Source organism: Lissotriton helveticus, chromosome 1_1 (genome assembly GCF_964261635.1).
Source record: "Lissotriton helveticus chromosome 1_1, aLisHel1.1, whole genome shotgun sequence".
Lineage (NCBI taxonomy): Eukaryota > Metazoa > Chordata > Amphibia > Caudata > Salamandridae > Lissotriton > Lissotriton helveticus.
This window is the reverse complement of record NC_136057.1, coordinates 1,191,005,626-1,191,029,569: the sequence shown is the minus strand read 5'-3', so window position 1 is coordinate 1,191,029,569 and position 23,944 is coordinate 1,191,005,626. Positions and strand designations below refer to the sequence as shown.

The 23,944-nt window shown below is 41.9% G+C and overlaps 1 protein-coding gene across 3 annotated transcripts in view; it reads right to left on the bottom strand.

The window, feature by feature from the left end:
* Positions 1-23,944, bottom strand: part of MAGI2 (membrane associated guanylate kinase, WW and PDZ domain containing 2) — a 2,996,284-nt gene that overhangs the window by 478,998 nt on the left and 2,493,342 nt on the right. The gene's annotated exons all lie outside the window — the stretch shown is intronic.

The window sequence follows — 23,944 nt, the reverse complement described above, 5'->3', positions numbered from 1 at the left end:
GGACGAGAAAATGGCCAAATTCGAAAAGTGGCATTTTCAGATGTGGAATTTAAAGCTGTCCGATACCATTAAAGAGGATTTTCAATTACAATTTATTTGAGTGTAAACAGCATATTTATATCTGCTCCTAATCCAATGTTATCCTTTATTAAGTGTAAAAAAGGTAACCCAGTGTTAGCAAAAGGGAGAGTTAGACCTTATAACAGTGAAAAATTACTTAAGGAGTTTTTCACTGCTAGGACATGTATAACTTAAGTACCCATGTCCTACTTTCTAAATAAAATTCACCCTAGCCTATGAGCCTTTTGCACTGGTAAAGGGCACATATTCCTAATGTTAAAAACACAAATTCAACAAAACAGGAGGAGGGAAGGCCACATTTTTACATGCCTTATTTAGCAAGTGTTTATCTAAGGTGCGATGGGCTTGTGGTCTGTTTGCATTGTAATTTGAACTTTCCCCTGTTCCATGCCCAAGACTAATTTTTTCAGGTGACCCTTTTGTGTATGCCACCCCCTCTGAGGTATGACAGGCAGGTCCATAACTTAGATAATGTTGCAAAATGTTACTAAGACATGCCAAAAATGCACTAAGAAACTCTGCACATTGTAAGGGGTAAAGAGTGCAAGGTAGCATGCCTTGTCCATGAAGATAATAGAGGCAATTAACAAAACCACCTGAAACCACTTAAACCTGCATGTTCTCAAACTCCAACTCTACAACCTCAACCATCCACAGCACAAGCACAGTTTCAAGTAATCTCACCACCACCACCATTGCATAGACAGAGCAGTAGGAGAAACCACCCACAATATGTTTGCTATGTTTTGGACTTGGCCCTTTCTGCAGGGATCCTGCCCTAAATTATGCCTTCAACCGTCCTGTTTTACTGAGCCCGCTTAGGATTCTGCACACTTTATAATTGCTAACCAGTGCAAAAGTGCTTGCGTTCCTTTATTTAAATATGGTAAAATTGGCTAACATACAATTAGCCTCCTTAACTTATAAGTCCGTAGTAAAGTGGTACTTTCAAGTGCCCAGGACCTGCAAATTAAATGCTACTAGTGGGCCTGTGGCACTCATTGTGCTGCCCAATTAAACAGCCCTCCCTTAAATCTGTCTCAGGCCTGCCATTACAGCTTCTGTGTGTAGTTTCAAACTGTCATTTCGCCCTGGCAAAATACATTTTTTGCTAGGCCCAAATCTTCCTTTCTAATACATACAAGTCAAACCTAGGGTAGGCCCTGAACAACCCGGAGAAAAGCGTGCAGTGTATTAAAAAAGTAGGGCATGTACTTTTATGTTAAATATGTCCTGGTAGTGAAAACCCTTAAATTCGTTTTTCACTACTGCAAGGCCTACCTCTCCAATAAGAGAACATTGGAGTTACCTTATTACATTTAATAGGCTGAAACTTACCATTGGAAACAGGTAGACAGTTCAAGTTTGGTGTCTGAAGATTTGTAATTAAAATCTGTCTTTAACAGTAAAGTTGGACTTTTAGTCACAATTATGAAAATGCATGCCACTTTTAGAAAGTGGGTATTTTCTAGTCCTAACCATTTGGTGCCTGTAGCCTGATCCTAGGTCACATGACTAAGTATAGCTGGCAGTTGATCTTTGTATATTGCTCCCAGACAGTGAGACAAAGGGAAGATAGAATTGGTAGGATGGGCCACTTGGAGTTAATGAGCAGGAGGATCTATCACCTACTGTTGTATAGCATTTTAGGACCCTAGTGTAATTTTCCCGATTCATGCCCTTATATAGGTATAAATCTCCATGTCCTTATATAGGCATATAAATCATAACCATATTTAGACATAGCTCATGCAGTCCAAATACGGCATGGCTACTTCCACTAGTTCCGAAAATCTACAACGATTTCTTGGAAAACTCCGCTTCACTGGCAGAAGGCACAAATGGTTAGGACGAGAAGATGGCCAAATTCGAAAAGTGGCATTTTCAGATGTGGAATTTAAAGCTGTCCGATACCATTAAAGAGGATTTTCAATTACAATTTATTTGAGTGTAAACAGCATATTTCTATCTGCTCCTAATCCAATGTTATCCTTTATTAAGTGTAAAAAATGTAACCCAGTGTTAGCAAAAGGGAGAGTTAGACCTTATAACAGTGAAAAATGACGTAAGGAGTTTTTCACTGCTAGGACATGTATAACTTAAGTACCCATGTCCTACTTTCTAAATAAAATTCACCCTAGCCTATGAGCCTTTTGCACTGTTAGCAGTGGCAAAGGGCACATATTCCTAATGTTAAAAACACAAATTCAACAAAACAGGAGGAGTGAAGGCCACATTTTTACATGCCTTATTTAGCAAGTGTTTATCTAAGAAGCGATGGCCTTGTGGTCTGTTTGCATTGTAATTTGAACTTTCCCCTGTTCCATGCCCAAGACTAATTTTTTAAGGTGACCTTTTTTTGTATGCCACCCCCTCTGAGGTATGACAGGCAGGTCCATGACTTAGATAATGTTGCAAAATGTTACTAAGACATGCCAAAAATGCACTAAGAAACTCCACACATTGTAAGGGGTAAAGAGTGCAAGGTAGCATGCCTTGTCCATGAAGATAATAGAGGCAATTAACAATACCACCTGAAACCACTTAAACCTGCATGTCCTCAAACTCCAACTCTACAACCTCAACCATCCACAGCACAAGCACAGTTTCAAGTAATCTCACCACCACCACCATTGCATAGACAGAGCAGTAGGAGAAACCACCCACAATATGTTTGCTATGTTTTGGACTTGGCCCTTTCTGCAGGGATCATCCCCTAAATTATGCCTTCAACCGTCCTGTTTTACTGAGCCCGCTTAGGATTCTGCACACTTTATAATTGCTAACCAGTGCAAAAGTGCTTGTGTTCCTTTATTTAAATATGGTAAAATTGGCTAACATACAATTAGCCTCCTTAACTTATAAGTCCGTAGTAAAGTGGTACTTTCAAGTGCCCAGGACCTGCAAATTAAATGCTACTAGTGAGCCTGTGGCACTCATTGTGCTGCCCAATTAAGCAGCCCTCCCTTAAATCTGTCTCAGGCCTGCCATTACAGCTTCTGTGTTTAGTTTCAAACTGTCATTTCGCCCTGGCAAAATACATTTTTTTGCTAGGCCCAAACCTTCCTTTCTAATACATACAAGCCAAACCTAGGGTAGGCCCTGAACAACCCGGAGAAAAGGGTGCAGTGTATTAAAAAAGTAGGACATGTACTTTTATGTTAAATATGTCCTGGTAGTGAAAACCCTTAAGTTCGTTTTTCACTACTGCAAGGCCTACCTCTCCAATAAGAGAACATTGGAGTTACCTTATTACATTTAATAGGCTGAAACTTACCATTGGAAACAGGTAGACAGTTCAAGTTTGGTGTCTAAAGATTTGTAATTAAAATCTGTCTTTAACAGTAAAGTTGGACTTTTAGTTACAATTCTAAAAATGCATGCCACTTTTAGAAAGTGGGTATTTTCTAGTCCTAACCATTTGGTGCCTGTAGCCTGATCCTAGGTCACATGACTAGGTATAGCTGGCAGTTGATCTTTGTATATTGCTCCCAGACAGTGAGACAAAGGGAAGATAGAATTGGTAGGATGGGCCACTCTGAGTTAATGAGCAGGAGGATCTATCACCTACTGTTGTATAGCATTTTAGGACCCTAGTGTAATTTTCCCGAATCATTGCCTTATATAGGTATAAATCACCATGTTCTTATATAGGCATAGAAATCATAACCATATTTAGACATAGCTCATGCAGTCCAAATACGGCATGGCTACTTACACTAGTTCCGAAAATCCACAACGATTTCTTGGAAAACTCGGCTTCAGCAGTTAGGGACTTCCCCTTGCTTGAATATTGATTTGTCCAAGAACTCATGGAGTTTTCACAGAACTGAGACTCTTTGATGACGTTATTATGTCCACCTTTACATCAAACTCGGCACCTTCAAGGTATAAATATGGCCACACTTGCCATAGCAAACACACAGTGGTTTGGAGCAGTTCGACTATCTACTTGCCCGACGCATCTCGCTACAGTAAGTGCCGAAGGAATCCGACCCTCCAGCAGACGCACTGAGAGAGACGATGTCTTTTCTCTTGCCGAGAAATACAGCCCCAGTGTTTCCAAGCTCCCCTTGCCGGTTGTTGGGAAATCGAGTCCTGAGACTGACCTCCTTCATTCTAAACCAAGTTACGGAGCTGATTAGACCCTAAGAGAAATCTTGGATAGATTTTTGGCAAAAGAATACTAAACTTATGCTACACCACACTTACTTCTTCCCCCGTACTAGACTTAGGTTAGGTACATCGGGGTAGGCGTATTTTAGAAGCACCAGTTGAGTACTTTTTAGTCTTTATTTATTTATGTATGTATTTTATGGCTTCGAAACCATACCATGCTTTTACAGTATTATTTTATAATACTCTTCTTGCTGTATGTATTATACTTTACAGCCAGTATCGCAATTGTAGCAGTTCATTTCTTCTGCATGAGAAAGAAGACTGTTCAATAAATACTTTTATTGAAAACGCCCATCTCTCTATTGCTCTGCACCTCTGATGAAACGACGCATGCACGAATGACTGAGTAAAATATATTTCTATTGTTTCCATGACTCTGAAGATCAGTTTTATCTTGGGGAAACAAAAGTTGTCATGTTTATGCGGTTGTCAGAAACGAATCCCTTCTTGTGAACTCGAGAAAGTTTCTAGTGACGTCTGAGGAAGCTGGCACTCACAATTACGTTTAATATATTCGATAGAGACCTAGTAGACATAAGTCCTACATCACATCTATAGGATATATTATTCCAATGCGCAGAGCCTATTGGGAATATAGAAACTACACTACACCAATCACCTACCACACTTGTACATCACAAAGGCTTTGCCTGAGCACTCTCACAAAGGGTTTGACACTGGTGTTCTGTAACCCCAGACAATCTGGGGCCAGGACAGGGAGGATGGGAATTCCTGACAACTCAAGGAGTTGGAAACCTCTAGACCCATCCTCCACTTTAAAGTGGGCACCAGGTAAAAATATTGGACCTCAAACCTCAACTCTTTAGTACACTCCTAGACCTGTGGATTTATCCAGGAAAAAGGGCTGCTGTGCTGTAGAAAGGACTGCCACACTTGTAATGCTGCTCTGAAGGACTGCTGCCCTGCTGGGCTAACCTGCTGCCCAAGCGTTCCTCTTCTCTGGAAAGATGTATTGGACCAGCTTCTCTGAACCCCAAGTCCCCAGAGTGACTCGAAGGGCTAGTTGACTGGCCTCCTAGTCTGAAGCCTCTGGGATATACAGGCTTAAAACAACCTTGAACCAAGTACCATGATTCTGCCATCTGTGAGTCCTGCTCCCCCAAGTGGTGCCATCCCAGTCCTGGACCCTTGGAAGTGGGTCTTAAAGTGCACTGTTAGCCCATCTGTGGACCCAGCAGAACTGGCGCCTCATCTCAGTTTGACTCAGTGCCCTGGAATTGACACATTGCCTCTCTGTGTGGACTCCCTGGACGCAAAGATTCTGTATTGCCCATTGGAAATGCCGCTGTGTGACTCATCTCTACATGAGGACATCGCATCACCCAATGCAGTCCCAGAACTGCAACTGCACAGCGCATCTCCTTGGCTGGACATCAACTCTCCCCTGCTGTGTGAGACATCCTCAACACAGGACTCCACTTCTCTTCCCAACCAGGATTTAAGGTACACTTGTTCAGAGGTCCCTGTAGCTGGAAAGTGCTCCATCCCGGTCGACCTGAACATGTGACTTTGTCTCGATCCTCTGCAACCAGATAACCACAGTTGGTGGGCTTTTTGGCACTACTTTCAATGAAATCTTTTACATTTTATATGTCTGGTTCTACTGATTGGATTTTTGCCATTTTGGTCTATTACTGTTTGAAGAACTGCACACATACTTTACTGACTGCTCCTTGCCAAGCTACCAGAGTGCTGAGCACATGTTAATTTGGGGTTTGCTTGTGACTTCATCCTGGCAAGGATTATGGTTGTTACTTGAGAAGGGCTTCACCCCCTCAACCAGTAACCCACTTTCTTACACTATGTGGAAAATAGCAACTCTATCACTAATACATTCGCTGTCTCATCTTTTGATTAATAAAAATCTGTACCATTTACTGATTACAAACCTGTGTCTAATTTTCATCTATGTTGAATGTTTGTTGTTGCGTTTACAACATAGTAAAGTGTAATGTGTATTCTGTTCTTTGTTTACCTTCAAAATGATAAAAATAATACTTTTTTGTATCATAATTTTGTGAAGAATTTTCTGTGGTCATAAGACCACCAACTTGTCTGTGTATTTCCATCTGCTGCAATCCCTTTCATAATTTATTCTTCAATGTTCGCACTTCTGATCATAATTACTTTAATCTTAATTTTCCCTTTATAATATTACATTTCTTTCTAACTCGCTGGCACCGAATGCTCTCACAACGTTTTAGAGGAACAGACTTTATTCATGACAAAAGCCTAATGAATTCTGCTTAGTAAAAGTAAAAAAAGAACAACGTCTAAATTATGTGCATGCAGGGCAACAGCTTCCAGGAATACCCCAAATCTCTTATAGGACGTTTCAATAAAACTGTAGCTACCAGAAATATACTTATTTTCCCAGAAGACCTTTTATTCGGAGGCAAACGACTCAATATCCAGAATTCAGCAAATTATTTTAGCTTATCTGAAAAGACCCTTACAGTGCAAAAAGAGTTCTTGTACTTTAAAATGCGCACGATCTGAGCTCTTTTGATACTATCTGAGATGTTACCACGCTTGTCATAAAGTGTGTACGTGATACAGAAGATTACTGCTAGTTACCATGTTTCCTTTCATGTTAGTAGAAAGTAGCGGTTTCAGGAATCAAGTGTCATCGCAGTAAACGGTAACCCTAGCAACAAATGAGCTGCGACAAAACCAAAAGAAATTTTACGATAAAAAAAAATAGCTGCAATGAACTTGCTGTTGAGGCCTTCAATATTTTCAGGCTGTTCCCCTATTCAGAAATCCCCCGCCTGTCATTGAGATTAGTCAACTAAAACAGATCCCGCTTCCAACATTGTCAAACACATTTTCATAGTTTCTTTCAAACCGCAGGAAATCTTTGAAATACTTGAAATTGAAACGGAGTTATTTATTTCTTCAACCCTGCTAGACAGCAAGGCAAGGATACGTGCGGACAAAAACCAAGAGTGGAATCACACACATTCCCAAAAGATGGAATCACACAGATGTTTATATATATTCCTGTTCTAGGTTCGAAAATAATCCTTACACATGTTTGCACCTAGAATATCTTTGCCTAGGATTTCTGAAATATACTGGCATCTACAGACTACAAACGTTGATGCACAGTCATAGTTGGAGGAAAAATAGTATAGGAGACACTTTCTGATTCCACTAAAACTTTCACTTAAATGCCACAATCTTCAAAGATCCCATGTGCAACAGAAAGCATGAGCCACGGGATGAGTTGGTTGTGCATACAACTATTGCATATTCAAATTCTGCTACGAGGAAAACATGAAAAAGCCATTGCAAAGACACATTTCAAGCTTAAACGATGCAGTGCATTCCATATTTTGGAATACAGAGCAACACTTAATAGGATCAACCAGCGACCTACTTGCTATATCTATAGTAATCATAGTAAATGAAAGACTGTTATAGACAATATTACCTCCGGAGTGTATAAGATCTGTACCTACTCATGCACAAGCTGCTTACCTCCGCGAATGCCTTATCTGGTAGATTACTATCTAGCCACAGATTCCTTACCTTAGAATTATCTCCAGGTGTCAGACAAGATCCATAGACCTTTCATGAAATGTCCCCTCCACTCCCTGGGCGGTAGGTGGTGTTGTTTGGCGTCAGCCTTCCCCACGCTGGAAGTGATGTGTGAAGTGCCTTATAGGCATTCTCTCAACGTGCTGACATCAGTTTCTTTTCACAACTATCCATACCAGGAGTGCTGAGCCATGAAGAACACTCACCCCTGGTGTGGAAAACTATGGCCCTAAAGGAGAGCAGCCCTTTTCGTACAAATCTGTTCGCAGAGCGGAGAGGATGGGTGCGTAGATAAGGATTCTGCAGCTAGATACTCTCTACTAGATAAGGCATTATCAAAGGTAAGTAACTTGTTCATCTGATAGAGGCTTCTAGGCACAGACAGAATAGATACCCAAGCAATATGTCCCCATTGGTGGGTCTGCAAAATTGATTCATAGAAAGTCCTGCAGGAGCAAATGCGAAAAGTGCCGACTCCGACGGACTTGACTGTCCAGGCAGTAGCGCTTTGTAAATGTGTATAGAAAGCACACTTTGCTTCCTTGACGATAGCCAGGTCCAGAACTTCACATGCTAATGCAGTGGTCACAACCTTAGCTCGGATGGAATAAGCATGCAAACCCTCAGGGGGTTACTTCTTGGCCAATGCGTAAGAGCTCTTAATGCAGAGCACAATTTGTTTGGAGATGGTCTGCTTCTGCAAGGCTTTTTCATTCTACGCTCCAACATACCTCATGAAGAGTTGGCTGTCCACCTAGTACTCTATTGTGCGGTCAAGGTAGAACAACAATGCTCTTTTGGGGTCCAGTTAGTGAAGTCGCTTCTCTCCTTTAGAGGGATGTGGAAGAGCATAGAAAGTTGGCAAGATGATGGACTGGCCTACATGAAAAGGAGTAACCACTTTCAGCTGAAAGAAAGCTCTACTGCAAAGAAACAGCTTGTCTGTGTAGATGTTCAGGTTTGGAGGCTTGGATGACAAAGCCTGAAGCTCACTGACCCTCCAGACATAAATTATCACCACCAGGAAGTCCTACTTGATGGTAAGGAGCCTAAGAGGACAGTTGTGCAATAGCTCAAAGGGAGCGCACATCAGGAAGGCCCCACGGAGCTATGATGAAAGGTGAAGGAGGAAATATATGTTGCCAACCTTTCAAGAACCTATGTACAATAGGGCATTTGAAGAGAGATGGCTTGTCAAGAAACTGCAGAAGGGTAGCCCTTTAAGGAGCCCAGAGCAGAACCCTGCTGGGTAGGACAAAGGATAAAATGAAGGACCTGAGAGAGGAGAGCAGAAATAGGATCAATCTGTTTCTCAGCACACCAAGCCACAAAGTTTCCCAACTGCAGGCGTATACCATTTTGATGGAGGAACACCTAGCTGCCAAAATAACTATGCAGGCTGGGTGAAAGGTCAAAAGCTGTCAACTGTTGCAGCTTAATCTCCACGTATCCAGGATGTGGAGAGCCCTACCCTGCTGCTGTGACGGAAGATCCTCCTAAAAGGGCAGCCTGATTGGAGGACTGATGGCCATGCTCAAGAGCTCGGGATACCAAATTCTCCGAGCCCAGTCTAGAGCTCATTCCTGATCTTCTTGAGAACTCAGGGCAGGGGGTTTATGGGCAGAAAGGCGCACGGGAGGCCTGAGCTCCAATCGAGATGAAAAGCACCCCCAAGAGAGCTGTTATGGAAACTCCAGCATGCAAAACTGCTGACATTGCATGTTCTCTGTGGTGGTGAACAGATCTAACCAATGCTCTCTGCACTGCGGAAAGAGTTCTTGCACCACCTCCGGATGGAGACGCCACTCATGATCCGCTTGGCATCTTCGGCTGAGTTTGTCTGCCCTGGTGTTCAGAGAGCCCCACCAGGTTTATAACCACCAGTGATATTCCCTAATGTTCCAGACATGTCCAGAGATTATGGGACTCTTGACAAAGGGTCGACAACCCCACCTTGTTTGTTACAGTTACACATGGTGGTGGGGTTGTCCATGAACAACTGTACTTGCTTTCCCTTGATGGAGGTAGAAAGGCTTTCAATGCCAGCCAGAACACCCAGAAATCCGGATGGTTGATGTGGAGTCTGGATTTCGCCTGAGACCAGAGACCTATGAACTCCACCTACCCCAGATGGCCACCCCATTCCAGGAGTGACGCATCGGTCACCACTGTGAGATCTGGTTGGGGAAGAGAGAGAGGCCTCTGCTGACCCAATCGCTATTTGATAACCACTATCACAGATCTTTTGCAGTTCCCTCCAAAATCTGGACCACATTAGAGAGATTCCCCTGACGCTGAACCACTAGAACTGCAGACCTGGGATATGCCAGCAGGCATGTGTCACAAGCAGGATGCATGAGACTTTTAGGCCCAGCAGCCTCAGAGTCAGTCCCACCGAAAGCCAGGATAGAGGCTGAAATATTCATTTCATAGCCTAAATATCCTGGCCTCACTGTTTAGTAGGATAGGCCCAAAACTGCAACATGTCCAGAACAGCTGTAATAAAAGAGAGTGCCTTTGGTAAGATGATAGTAAACCCCAGCAAGCGCAGGAGGTTTGCTGTAGTCGGGAAGTGGGAGACAACAGTCTGGAGGTGGGAGACAACAGTCTGGCGTGAACCTGCCTTCAACTGCTTGTCATGTGCCCCACTCAGTTAGGCCTGGTACGAAACAATGCCATTTTTTAATACACATGGATCTTTCCTAAAATTGCCTTCACTTTGTCACATCAACTTTTGAAAAACATTTGCATTTGTGAAACTGGTGTTAGTTTCTTGGAAACACGAACTGTGCAAACATGAATACATTTCACAGGAACACTATCATGTTGCCTTGGTATTATGTACAAGGCATTCACATGCATTGTACAAATGTGTTTGTTATTTATGTCCATATGGCTACACAGCTATCTGTGACATACAAACAATGGTAGCCTAATCACAATCTCAGCCAAAGGCTAGGATGCCTTTTTCCATATAAGAAACATATGCTTCTGAATATAGTCAGAGGAGGCTTTTCTGCTGAATTCAAGAAGTCCCTACATGCTGAAGCTTTCGCCCAGCAGCTGACTAACATCTCCATTAGGGGTGTCCAGTTTGTGGCCAAGAAGCGGGCCTACATTCTTACCCAACATGTAATGGGGATTGATCATCCAGTAGGGAGTTTGTTGGCAAAACATACACTTACACCCTAGACACGTAGGTTAAGGTTTGCATAGTAGGAGAATGCTAGATTGTTCTATGCTTATATATGCTTGTATATATAAATTGTTTCAGCAAGATGTCGGAACTCTTCGTTCTGTTCACTGTCCTAACTTTTGCCTCTTTCTGTTTATTGATCATTGCAGCACATATCTTCTATGCAAGAATCACTTCAGTTCAATAAACACTGAAAACGTCCCTTTTTGTATTCTTTGTATATTTCTCTGAGCAAAAGAGAGCACAAGCAAAAGGTTCTAGGTGTGTCACCGCTGTTCCTGAGGAAACAGGGTTGTCATGTTCGGTAGTTACCATAACTATTTGCAACCTGGTTAGGTTAGGTGGGCTTATAGTGGCACTGTGACCTTGCTGGTCCACAAGACTACATATACTGCCTGCGGGGGTGCGCAGAATCAGTCTGGCATCGTCCCTAAGTTTATGTCATCCACAACCATGCAGTTCCTACTGATCAGTGGAAACTACACGACAACTGAGCACGAGTGGTGGTATCATACTAGGTATTGGCGCTCTAGGGGAATATACACTATTCTGTATTTCAACTCTGTATGGTAGACGGTGCTATAAGGAGAAGAGAACCACACTTCCTCTTCTGAATTCGGCCAGGGCCATTAAATACTTAGAACTCCTTAGCACACGTTTTCATTTGATACTGTACGTCTATTCATGTGTGTTTCAACCAAAACATTTATCATGCAAACATTAATTGGAACATTAATAATTGAGATCCTTGTCATTCAGGGTTGTCCACGGGTGTTATTTATTTCTGGAGACGTCACAGCCAACACGTGTTTCGTCGATAGGGAATGTAACCCTCGACTTTTTCAAGGCTATTCTCCGAAATTATTCTTTTTATTAGATGAGGTGATATTTCCAACCCTCAAAGGGGTTCTGTTAGGGGACTTGTTTCTGTGTTGAAATAATCTTCTCTTTGTAACCGGAGTATCGGTTGTAGAAAAGGCAGCTTTCGCTGCTCGCGTTCAGGCTCTTCTGTATCTGTCCCCACTGCTGTAGTTTTGCTGCAGTTGAAACTACACGACAAGCTAGTAGTCAAAATAGGGGCAGACTTGCACTCCTGATCTCAGCCGATGAGTTGCAACCACCTCCATCACCTTGGTAAACACCCTAGGGGTGCTGGTAAGGCCAAAAGGGAGCACAGCAAACTGAAAGTGCTCGAAGCCCTCAGTGAACTGCAGGTGGTGCCTGTCTACAGGCAGGATGGGAATGTGGAAACATGCATCCTGCAAGTCCGACACTCCCATCCAGTCTCCCGGGTTCAGGGCAGATAGGACTTGAGTGAGCCTAAGCATATTTTTTAACTTCTCCATTTTGAAAAAGAAATTGAAAGGGTGCAGGTCTAGGATATCATGAAGGCCTGTGTACTTCTTGAGCACCAGAAAGTAGCCGGAATAGCAACTATGACCTACTCCTGGTATCTGCACTCTCTGTATGGCTCCCTTAGCCAAGAGAGCCATCCCTTCCTGGTGGAGCAATATAAAATGGTCCTCTGTCAGCCTGTTGCAAGTAGGTGGCATTGGAGGATGGGTATTCATGAAGATAACATGAAGAACCCATTGGTCTGAAGTCATAGACCTCCAGTGGGACATGTGTATCCTGCTTCCCACTGGGTGTCCATGATGGTAAGAAGGCAAACTAAAGGGGTTTGGAGGCTGGGGCTCCTGGGGGGGGTGGTGGACTCGCATCAGCACCGGGACCAGTTCCAGGGTTGTTTGAGATCGTATGGGGGGGGTGGACTCGCATCAGCACCGGGACCAGTTCCAGGGTTGTTTGAGATCGTATGGCTGGTCCGGATCCATCTGTGGATTCAAGGGGAGTGACTGGCACCAGGGCAGGCCCCCTGGCCAGAACCAGTAGGGGCCCCTTTCAAACCTGTTGGGCTCAAAGGCCGAGCCACTCAAATAAGGAGCAAGGCCACTTAAAACTCTTGAAGTTGATCAGGGGTTGCTCTGCTTCCCAGAAAACCCAGGAAGGCATGGAGCCGGCCCACACACACAGGCTCAACTGCAGAGACCAACCTAGAATGACAACACTACCTCATCTTGTCTGAAGACCCCAATGGATGGGGTTAGTCAATGACCACACCACCTTCTTGTTCTTATTTTTCTTGTGGGACTTCCCAAATGGCCTGACAACTTCGAGTGCAAGGAGGAGATTGCCTTTGCGACCGATCCCAGGACCTCTCAACCGAGATCAAGATCATTTCAGCATCGCATGTTGAGTGGCAAGAGTGGCAAGGTAGTTGAGGGACCACTCCCTCAAGGCCTTGGTGTGCATGGCATGGCAATCGGCACAAGTCTTCAAATCATGGTTGCGGTCCAGACACCAGAAGCAAACAAAATGCAGGTCCGTAACGGACATCTGCTGATGACAGGCGATACGGGGCTTGAAGCCGGACTTCCTAGCTGACATCTCTGCGACACCAGTAAAAGATCTCTAAAAACAAATTTGTCAACATAAGTCAAAAAAAGCTCAGTCAAAAATTGACTTTGGGTAGCTCTCTCTGGATCTGCCCTGATTGGCGTGGCACTCGGGTGGTGCCTTTATAGGCACTGCACATGTCAATTCCAGTGCGGATGACACTGGCAATGTTACACAAAGCTGAACGACACCACCTACCAGCGCACAGGTTTACTGCTCATGAAAAGATTCCAGAACCAGTCTAATGCATGGAGATAATTCTCTGGTAAGAAAACTGCAGCAGAAGTCTCTACAAGATATTCTAGTTTACTGGATTTAATTTAGAGAATTTTTTCATGGTACCTACAAGTTAATACCTGCACATCTGAGTTCTGAGCAAAGCTCATTATTATACTTTTGAGTGCTGTCATATGTGTATGCATTCCTGTCGCAGTTAAGACCAACTAACTCTCTGATTCAATGTTACCCTTAGACATGCAGAGATCTTAACGTTTCCAAATTTGGGGCATTTCAAGGTGCCTTTACCTTTGCTTTCTTAATGTCTGCACACAGACCAATGAGAGAAATATAACCACAAATACATTCACCATTTTTGTGACCCCTTTAGTGTGCCTGAGATAAGAACCCTCATTGTTGACCCAGTTTTGGGTGAGTCATGCATTCTTTGATAAGGTCTGAATAGATATCATTAGTATATATGTTAACCAAAAACGGTGTATGTACATTCACTTGCTTGACTTGCTAAGAAACAGCAACTTCTCTGGACACACCGTCTTGTTGCCCTTCTTCATATAAGATCTTGCGCTTATTAAATTATCTCTGATTCTACTACATTACAGCTTTCTATTAGTAAAATTTACCTATAGTGACCTTTACATATACATCTTTCCATGTTTCCGTTTGACCTATTTTGAAGCAAACATGTATACATTTAACCCTTATTCCACTACTTCACATTCTTACATCAATCATCAAATTGTTCATCATCATGCCTATTTCTACAGCCTGGAAAGAATAATGCAGCTCATTAACTCTTCAGGTGTAGCTCAGAGGTGAATGTAGCTATAACATGCCACATCACTTATTTCTTCCTGGTTAAAAAACTGGAATACTAAAATATTCTACCCATTCTTGTGGAATCAGGCTTTTAACTTGTATACTGTTAAACACATTTTCCAAAGGCTGTATATGTAGGTCAAAAAGGGGACAATATACCACTATAAATACTCTATTTAATCCAGGGATAACATTTTGACCAATTGTGCTTCGTCCATGCCTACCAAATCTTTTAAATTAGCATATTGATGATTGCTAAATATGAAGGCTATTTTTTCATGGTGTATTATACTCCCATATTTAGGTCAGAAAAACATCATTTTTTTTGTTTCACCTTTTTTGATTGCAACTAACAAGCATCCAGAATTGGTAGACATAGTCAGCCTTACAGACAGCTTGTAAATGATAACAAATTGATTCCAGGAAAGCTAATTTAATTTCCTTCCTAATTTTGCGATATTCGACTCTTCTTGAAACTACCACCTCCACGCTGCACTTATTGCAATTCAGCAATTCATTTAAACTTTTGTTTGCTGACCTGTACTGTAGGGCAGACACATGCTTTCTCTTGAGTCCAAGCGATAGGTTGTGCCAGCAATTGTAATCTTGATTTATTTGTTTCAAGACATTCTCAAAAGCAAAGTATACTTTGACTAGGTGTTATACCTTATTTGGGTAGGTCAAAACAGCTGAAAACTGTCATGAATTACCCATTTGGTAGTTCAGAATAGGTGAACATGTTTACAACTAAGGTATCTTTCATTGTAACTTAGCTCAATGCACTGCATGGGTGATGACAGTTAATTATGTACCTTTTACCAATTGTGTAAGTAATATAATAGACAAAGGATATATTGTCATGTTCCTCTTAGGGTATAAGCAGAATGTAAATGGAAAACCTAAGAAGCTAGAAATATGACTCAAGATAAAGTTTATCACAAATGTTTGCTATACGATTGCAGCTGCTTCGATTAGCTCGGTAATCACATACAATTTGTCCATTGGCATATTGCAAACAATACTGTGAAATGAAATTCAACACATTTTCACAGCTTCATCAACAGCTACACACTCTGGGAGGGACAATATGTAATCTATCATCATATCCACCTTAAACAGGTTTAAACCTATTCAACTCTTTTCATTGAAACTGCAAACAGTATGTGTGGGCTTTTTCCAAACATGGAATTACATAAAGTGGTAAGCTAGAAGCCAAAACAGTTACCAAGAAAAGATATGTTGGACAATAGCCTGATGTAAAATAATTGTCAAAAATGTTAATTACTCTCAAATCGCACCCTGTAGCAATTTTGTGTCCAAAGGCTTACATGGTTAGGGATTCTAAATGAAAATGTTTTACCTTACAATTCCAATTAGTTGCTATCCATATTGTCAAATTCCCCTCCCTTATTTCCAACATGTATTATATGCTCGGACTTACCACAAATGCTATGAATGCCAATAAAGGAATAATACATTTACAATCTGTGTCACTTTACATGCCAACAGTTTCATAATACCTGTTAAGGGCCTTCCATTGTTTACCACCAATTTGTCTTTTAAACTTGAAACCTATCAGGATATTATCTTTAAATTAATATTAGGCAGGTGTGGGCCTTCCTGAGCAAAGTGTGTGCACAGTATTAAACTTTTATTTGGAACATACTTTCCGCTTCATTTTGAATACGATGAGATATAAAAATATATACATTTCTTTTTAAACTACTTTGATCATAGATACAATCTGGCAAACAATATGGATGACAGATGTTTATATATATAGGGCAATATAGTGTTTCTTTAGGATTAGGATAGTGACTTCCCATCCTGAGGCAGAAACAGTCATTTAAATGTATGTGTGTAGGAAAGTGAATAGTAACAGTTCTCTGATCTGTTTTTAATTATAGGTTATGGACCCATTCCATAAGATGTGATGTGTCATTATTGAGCCATGCTAGTTTAAGTGTCCTAGATTACAGGAAAGGGAGTATGTTGGGTGTCATGGTAAATTATGCTCAGTCAAAGAGACAATAAATATTTTACCATTTGCTGTATTATCAGTAATTTTCACATATTAAAGTTCTTTAACTTAAATGTTTTTGTTGATTTTGACATGTGAAATGTGTCACGACCCCCTCATTCGCCCCCTGTATAGTGGGTCTGGCATGCAGGCTCATGTAATTCTACCCCTGTGACACCCTTATGGCATGCTATCATTCAATGCCGGACTTTCCCCACTTCCCCTGATTCTATTACGCCCAATTTTGCAAGCATTTCCTGAACACATGAACCAATGGTTTGGCGTGCTCCCTCTGTAACTAGAGTCTTGGATTGTTTTCCCTTCAGCATGTTTAGACAACACAGTACATTTGTTTACTATTAACTGCCTCCATCCATTAGTTTGCACCTGCTCTTCCGGTAAGGACAAAGCCAGTGTACTAACATGAGTTTCCTTCAGCAGTCTTGGAGTACCCTCCAGATCGCCATGTGCACCATGGGTCCTTTGTATCTATTAGAACCTGAATATGTTATATAAACCACACCAAAACCTGAGACACTTGTTGGTCCATTCTCCCTGCAGAACAAGCTTCCTGCCTACTCACTCGCCTGAAAAATCGACTGGACCTGGGCAGCGCACTTCTCGGCTGCAGTTCAAGCTTCTCCGTTGATTCCCTTGGCTCCAGGTCCCTTGATGCATCCTTCCTCTCTGCCCCCTGCTCAGCTACTCAAGTTGCCCAGTGACACCCTAAGTCAAGACCTCGAGGCCTTCTTTAACTTAGGGCAAGTTGGCGTACTAGGCTAAGTACTTGATATCAGGTTAGTGTGCACTATCCTTTACAAGCAGTGAGCAGGCCAGGATATCTGCTTCTCCAAGAATATAAACCTCTCTTCAAGTTGTCTCTCAGTGATTTTCTTCAGTTTACCTTGTTTGTTCTTGCTCCGGAACCTTACTGCAACCTCAGATTTGAACTGTGTTTATACTAGGCCTATAGACTTCGCTCTGTGTCACTCTGATGTACTGTAGTGCCTAGAGAACTCTCATCAGAGCACTTGATTTGTGTATGAACCCTGTAACAAGATCTATGTTTCAAGTTTATCCGTGGGAGTGTCATTAACTCCAATCTATGTTCCGAGTGTTTCCTTGGGTGTGCCAGTAACTCCAATCTGACTTTCAAGTTATTCCTTTGGAGTGTATAGTCCCAAACTATGGTTCCAGTTATTCTGTTTCCATGCTGAAAGAGACTGTAAGTGTATGTTACCGAAGGTATTGCAAATCCATTGTTTGAGAGGCCTGTAGTGTATTGATGGTAATTGTCTCTTCTTGTTACTTTTAGTGCATTGTGCCTTCGCAGAATTTAGAGGTCATTGTCCTGTGCACATATATCCAGCAGACTCAGAGGGTCTCCAGTTAATGATGTGCTGCACTGTTGTTGACCAGAATCCCTTGGGGATGAAGTGTGACTAATGGGTTTATTCCTCAGGCATGCTCAGCCCTTGGGAGGAATAGGAGATCTTGCAATGACTCCAGTGTTGTCTGCGCAGTTGAAAACAGGTGCCTGCATGACAAAAGATTTATCTAAATCTTCTGAACAGCAGCTTCACTCTACAATTGAGTCAATATGCTGCTTTTTATGAATGATGTTTCATGCGAAGAATGTATAGGTATCTGCTCTGAGACAGGTCAAGCAAGAAGTTTTACGGTTTATTCACCAAAAGTAAATGATATAAATGCATGTTTATTGTGGATATCAAAGATGTCATGGTTATTTGGGGTAATGGATAATGAAGGTAAGCATTGCTTTTGACAATCCAAATTAAGGAATTTTGATTTTTGAATTTTGATTTTTCTTCTTGCATCCTCAATCAAAGGTCCCTCTCTTTCAAGTTTTCCTCCCCTCTCCTCCGGCCTCTTTGGACCTTCTTACCAAACTGAAGTCTGGCTCCCCTTGGATCCCTGCCCGGCCAAATTTCTCGCTAAAATAGCGCAAGTGATTAATCCCTTAATTAACCTAGTGCTAAAATTTATCTCTCAGCACTGGAGTGGTCCCTCAGGCCTGGAAGCAGGCCCTTATCCTCCCTCTTTTGAAAAAGCCCAACCTTGACCCAATGGTCCATGCCAACTATAGACCCATTTCTCTTCTCCCAGCCTATGCCAAGGTTGTAGAGAAGCACGTGCATTCCTCTCTCTCCAACTTCTTGGAGACCAATGACATCTTGCATCGCACCCAGTCTGGTTTTCGAGCAAATATGAGCACGGAAACTGCACTGCTGGAAGTGACGGAGGCAATTAAGGATGTTTTGGACGCCGGGGGAAAGGTGATGCTAGTGATGTTAGATCTCTCGGTGGCCTTTGACACCGTCCCCCACAGCCGTCTCCTCTTAAGACTCCGTGAGATTGGTCTGACTGAGACGGTGTACAGATGGTTTGAGTCCTTTTTAGCCGACCGCCAACAAACAGTCTGGGCCCCCCGTACTCGGCCTTAATGCTGCCATTGGAGGTAGGAGTTCCCCAGGGCTCAATTTTAAGCCCAACTCTTTTTAACGTCTATATGGCTCCTCTGGCGGCGCTGGCCGAGTCCCACGGCGCCCAGATTGTTTCGTACGCAGATGACACCCAGCTCCTCTTCTCTTGTGGTAAGCACTCACATTTCAATGGAGAGAGCATCCGGAACTGTCTTGAGGCTGTTTTTGATTGGTTTTAACTTAATAGCCTCAAGTGCAACTCTGATAAGTCAGAGGTACTTTTTTTCGGCTGCCCACCAGACCCGGGTTGGAAGTCCTGGTGGCCAGCGGCCATGTTTCCACCCTCTGCCGCATCCTCTGCGGCCAAGAATCTTGGAGTGAAGGTAGACAATGGTTTTACTTTAAAGCCACAGATCTTCGGCGTAGTGGGTCAGTGCTTCGGTCTCTTCAAAATGCTCAGGAAGTTCCTGCCATTACTATCTCTTGCCCACAGAAAAACCACTGTTCAAGCATTGATAGGCTCTCGCTTGGATTATGCCAATGTGCTCTACCTTGGCCTCCCGGAATTCCTTCTATCTTGTTTGCAAAGAGTGCAAAACTCTGCTGCGCGTGCAATTTTCGGTCTTCATCGGAGATCCAGTGCAAGAGGCCTTTTAAAGGCCCTCCATTGGCTTCCAATTCGGAAACGTATCATCTTCAAAACTCTTACTCTGGCCTTTAAGGCACTGCATGGTATAGGTGCCAAATATATTAGTAAAAGATTGGACTTTTATCTTCCATCTCGTCGCTCAGGTCGTCTTCCCAGGCTTTGGCTTTTGTCCCGGTAATCAGACGGGCTCGTATTGGAGGTCGCTCCTTCAAACGTCTGGCGCCACAATTGGGGAATGCCTTGCCTATGTCTTTGAGGAAGAATGGCAATCTCTTAGCCTTTAGGAAGGACCTCAAGGCATGGCTTTTTGTACAGTAAGCGTGCCATTCTCTCCTGCTCCATACCTCTTTGGGTTATTAGCGCCGTGACACTCTTTTGAGTAGCTGAGCGCTATATAAAACTTATATTAACATAACATAACATAACAATCATGGATTGCATCTCTAACAGCCCCTGTGAACCTTTCTCACAGACTTTTTGAATGCCAACATATAGCTTAAAAGTTGACATATATTGGGTCATTAATTTGAGAAGTGGTGACCCTGACTAATGCAATACACACAATCAGGTGAGGTCAAAGAGTTTGGCGTACAAGTTAATTTGGCACAACATGACAGCTATCCCATCTGTCTTATTACAAGTGCATTTAAACCTATTACACTTCTAATATGGGTGACACGATATCTATCTCACTGTAACAGAGTAACCTGTTTGCCAACCTCTAAATCAGGCCCTTAGTTTTAACAGAATAGCTACTAAACTCTGAGAAGCCAAGGGACAAAGAGAAGGAAATTCTAAGCGATGTTAAGTTTAATCAATAACACCAATTTTAAAATAAAAGAACACAATAAAATAAAATTCCCAAACCAAATTAAATATATCAGAAAACTTCAATAAGCAGAAAGACACAAATGCCATTAAGGAAGGCTAAGGGGAAAAGAGATAGGAATTGTTACCTTTTCAAGGCAAATAATACCAAGAAAAAGTAAAGCATAAATGAGAAGAACAGTTTGTGGTTGACCAGTACCTATGCATAATTTTAGGCTGATTACAATGGAACAGAAAATGAATACAGCAAGCAGGTCATCTCGATCAAAGGCTTTACCTTCGGGCTTCATCTCTGAAATGGAAGACAAAATCTTCCAGAGGGAAAATATCCAAGCCTGGGGCCTTTAAGGGTCAATCAAAGCTTGATACATAAAAGTCATGCTCCTGCTGAAGTTATTGACTTTGTTGCCAAAATCTTTGAGTAGGGCAAAGCCAGGTTTCATAGCCACTAAGGGTGCTCAATCAGCTGGATGTATTTGCCACCTGTCCTGATTCAAGGCATTACATCAAAATCTCCAGTCAGTCAAGACTGGAAGCTGAACTCCACAAGGCCAGATACTTTTCCTGCAAAGACCCACTTAGCCTGTTTTCAGGGCATCAAAAACTTATGCTGGGACAAAGTTGTTTTTCTAACACGCTTTGGATTTGACCTCCAGGACAAGCTTGAGCAACTTAACCAGTCCTCTGGAGGTAGAAAAAATAACTAAGTTCTACTTTTCTCCAACAACTTGAAAAATTCCTTCTGGTCAGTCCTTCAACCCTAAGTTCCTCTAAGAAGGCTAGTAATTGCTAAGTTTCTCCTCAGCCAGGTCTCCTCCAGGGTTCAGTCCTTTGAGGTCCTCTTGGAGTCAATACCCTTTTCTGTTTTTTATGTCCCATAAGCAGGTAAACAAGAGGTCATCCTCTTGATAGTTGAACAGCAGATCTAGTACCTGGGTGCCAGCAGCAATTAGAAGTCCATGAGTCCTTGCATGACTCATTTTCTTCAATCAGAAGTCTTCTTCCATTAGGGCTGCCTTCTTATTCAGACAGACTCTTCCCAGGCTCAGGAATCATGTGAGGTGATTATTGATGTAGTGCCAGATTTATTAGTTGCACTATGGAGTGATTAGTGCAATTCTGCTACTTCGTTCCAGCTCCCTACCTCTTTATACAGCACTTCCTCTAAAAAAATACAGAGCCCCTGTTTCAATATGACAGGATCCAACTACCAACAGGCAGGCTTGCCTATTTAGATCAGCTTTCTTCCCACTTGGTAGACTGCAAACTGTTTTTCTCACTACTGCGACTGGAGTCTGGCTACCTAGGAGGGACCTAGGAATGAATAGCAGAATCCATCCCTGGTGTCTCCAAGGCAAATGAGGAAGTGCTTAGGTCTTGTGTTGTTCATCCAACAGTTCTTGTCCACTCCCAGATAGCTAATCCTTGGTAAGTGGTTAGTAGTCAATGCCCCTAATCCTTCCTGTACTCAGAGTCAGGCCATTATATTCTATGTTAACCCTTGCAGTCAAGGATGTCAATTCCAGCTTTGGAAGTGTGATGAGTGGCAGAACTGGTTTTAAAGGAGTTCTGGTTCAGCCAGCTTAATGTAAATTTTATAAAGATACTTTTCTTATAATAATGGTCTCAAAAATAGCTTTCACCATTACATTGGAATTTAAAATCAAGCAAGAAATAACTTAGAAGGTCTTTGATAGTATTTTCCAAAGTAGTGATATGAAATTAAATATTTTAATCACACCTAGGGTTGTGTTATGAAAAACATAGCTGGCACTGCACAATAAAATCACTTTTAGGCTTTCAGTCCCTTTTAAATACTGAGTGTGCCATTTGTGTTTTGTATATTAAGGACTCTACTTTGTGGGCTTTCAAGGTACCCTTGAAGGGAGACATATTAATATATATATAAACAGGTTTTCCCACATGGTGAATGCACTTTTCCTTGCCATGTGTTACTGGTGTGCTTTTAAAATGTAGACCAGCCAGAAAACTGTGGTGCTCATTGCAGACAGACTTTGTTGTCATAATATTTTAAGATCAGAACACATGCACTGTAGCACTTAGCAGTGTCACAGGGCCCACAGTTCAAATACCACCAATAATAATCTCCAGAAAAAGATGAACAATCTAAGATGACCTTGCAGAAAAGGCAAATTTACTAGAGAAGTCCAAGAAGGAGTTCTTGTTTCTTAAATTCCTTGACATTATAAAGTTACCCTGTCTGGGTAAATTTCAAGTTGTGTTCAAGTCATTGAATGTATGGATCATTCAGGACCAACTACTATCTTCAAATGTCTTCTTTATTATGTTGTAGTTTGATCTGAAAAACCTTCTCACCTTTCACTACCTTAAAAACATCCTTGACTGAGAAAGACTCACACATGCTTGGAAACACATGATCCAAAATGTATCTTATTCTAGAGTTAGACCTCTGGATGCTCGACATCAGGCTCAGTAAGGCTGGTCAGTGTCTGAAACATAATAGATGTCAATTAGTCGCTGTGATTACCTGAGCATGTAGAGATCCATAGTTTCCTTTTTACTTGAAAAGACACTGGTATCGATGAAGGAGAACATTGCCTCATCCCAACCTGCCACCACTACACTTCATTTGAATGAGACAACAATTTGTCCTCAATTTTAAAAATAGGAGTCTGCAGTTTATACAATTGAGAACAAGAGGATTTCACCATCAGTTGACATCAAACTAAGTAGACCCTACTGGAAATTGAATCACTGATGTTTCATTTTCCATCACAGCAGCTAACATGAGTCTTGCTTTTATCTCAGTACTTATAGAATAGTGTATAAAATATCCCCATTTTACTTCGAGAGTTTTCACTTTTCATCTCCCGAAAACCTTTGAAACTTAACAAGTAGAATTCTAACAATGTATTTTCTATAAAGAAATTAGAGAGGCTTTACAGCTATGCTGTCACCCTTCTATTTGAGGGACGACCAATGTACGTATAAGAGGGTCAGATCCAAGACAGAATGTTATTTTCAGAAAGACCAATGACCAGTTAAATGAGAGTCATTAAGATGCAGTGATTGTAAAATTATCTTATGTTAATATTTTAAAAATATTATGTAGCCTTCCTGGACCTTCATTGGACACCCTATTCAAAATTCTACAGCAAATCTCCTTGTGGTAAACGGAATCACTATATGTTCTAAACCATTATCTCAATGAAAAATGAAAATAAATCATATCACAATGGTGAGCCATAATTGTATTGTACCACTGGGTACTTTGGACTTTCCTTCATGAGCACCTTCCATCTGCATCCATGCCATTATATATTATTAGATCCTACAAAAATAGAGGTCAGGCCTTTAATGTTATTGTATCATCACCAGACAACTTGTGGTGTTCACCCTGCATTGTAAAGACTCGTGATAAATCCTACCATTTGGGAGTCACTTTAGCAGCCCTAAAATGGAACCCCACTCCTTTGTACTCTTTTGAA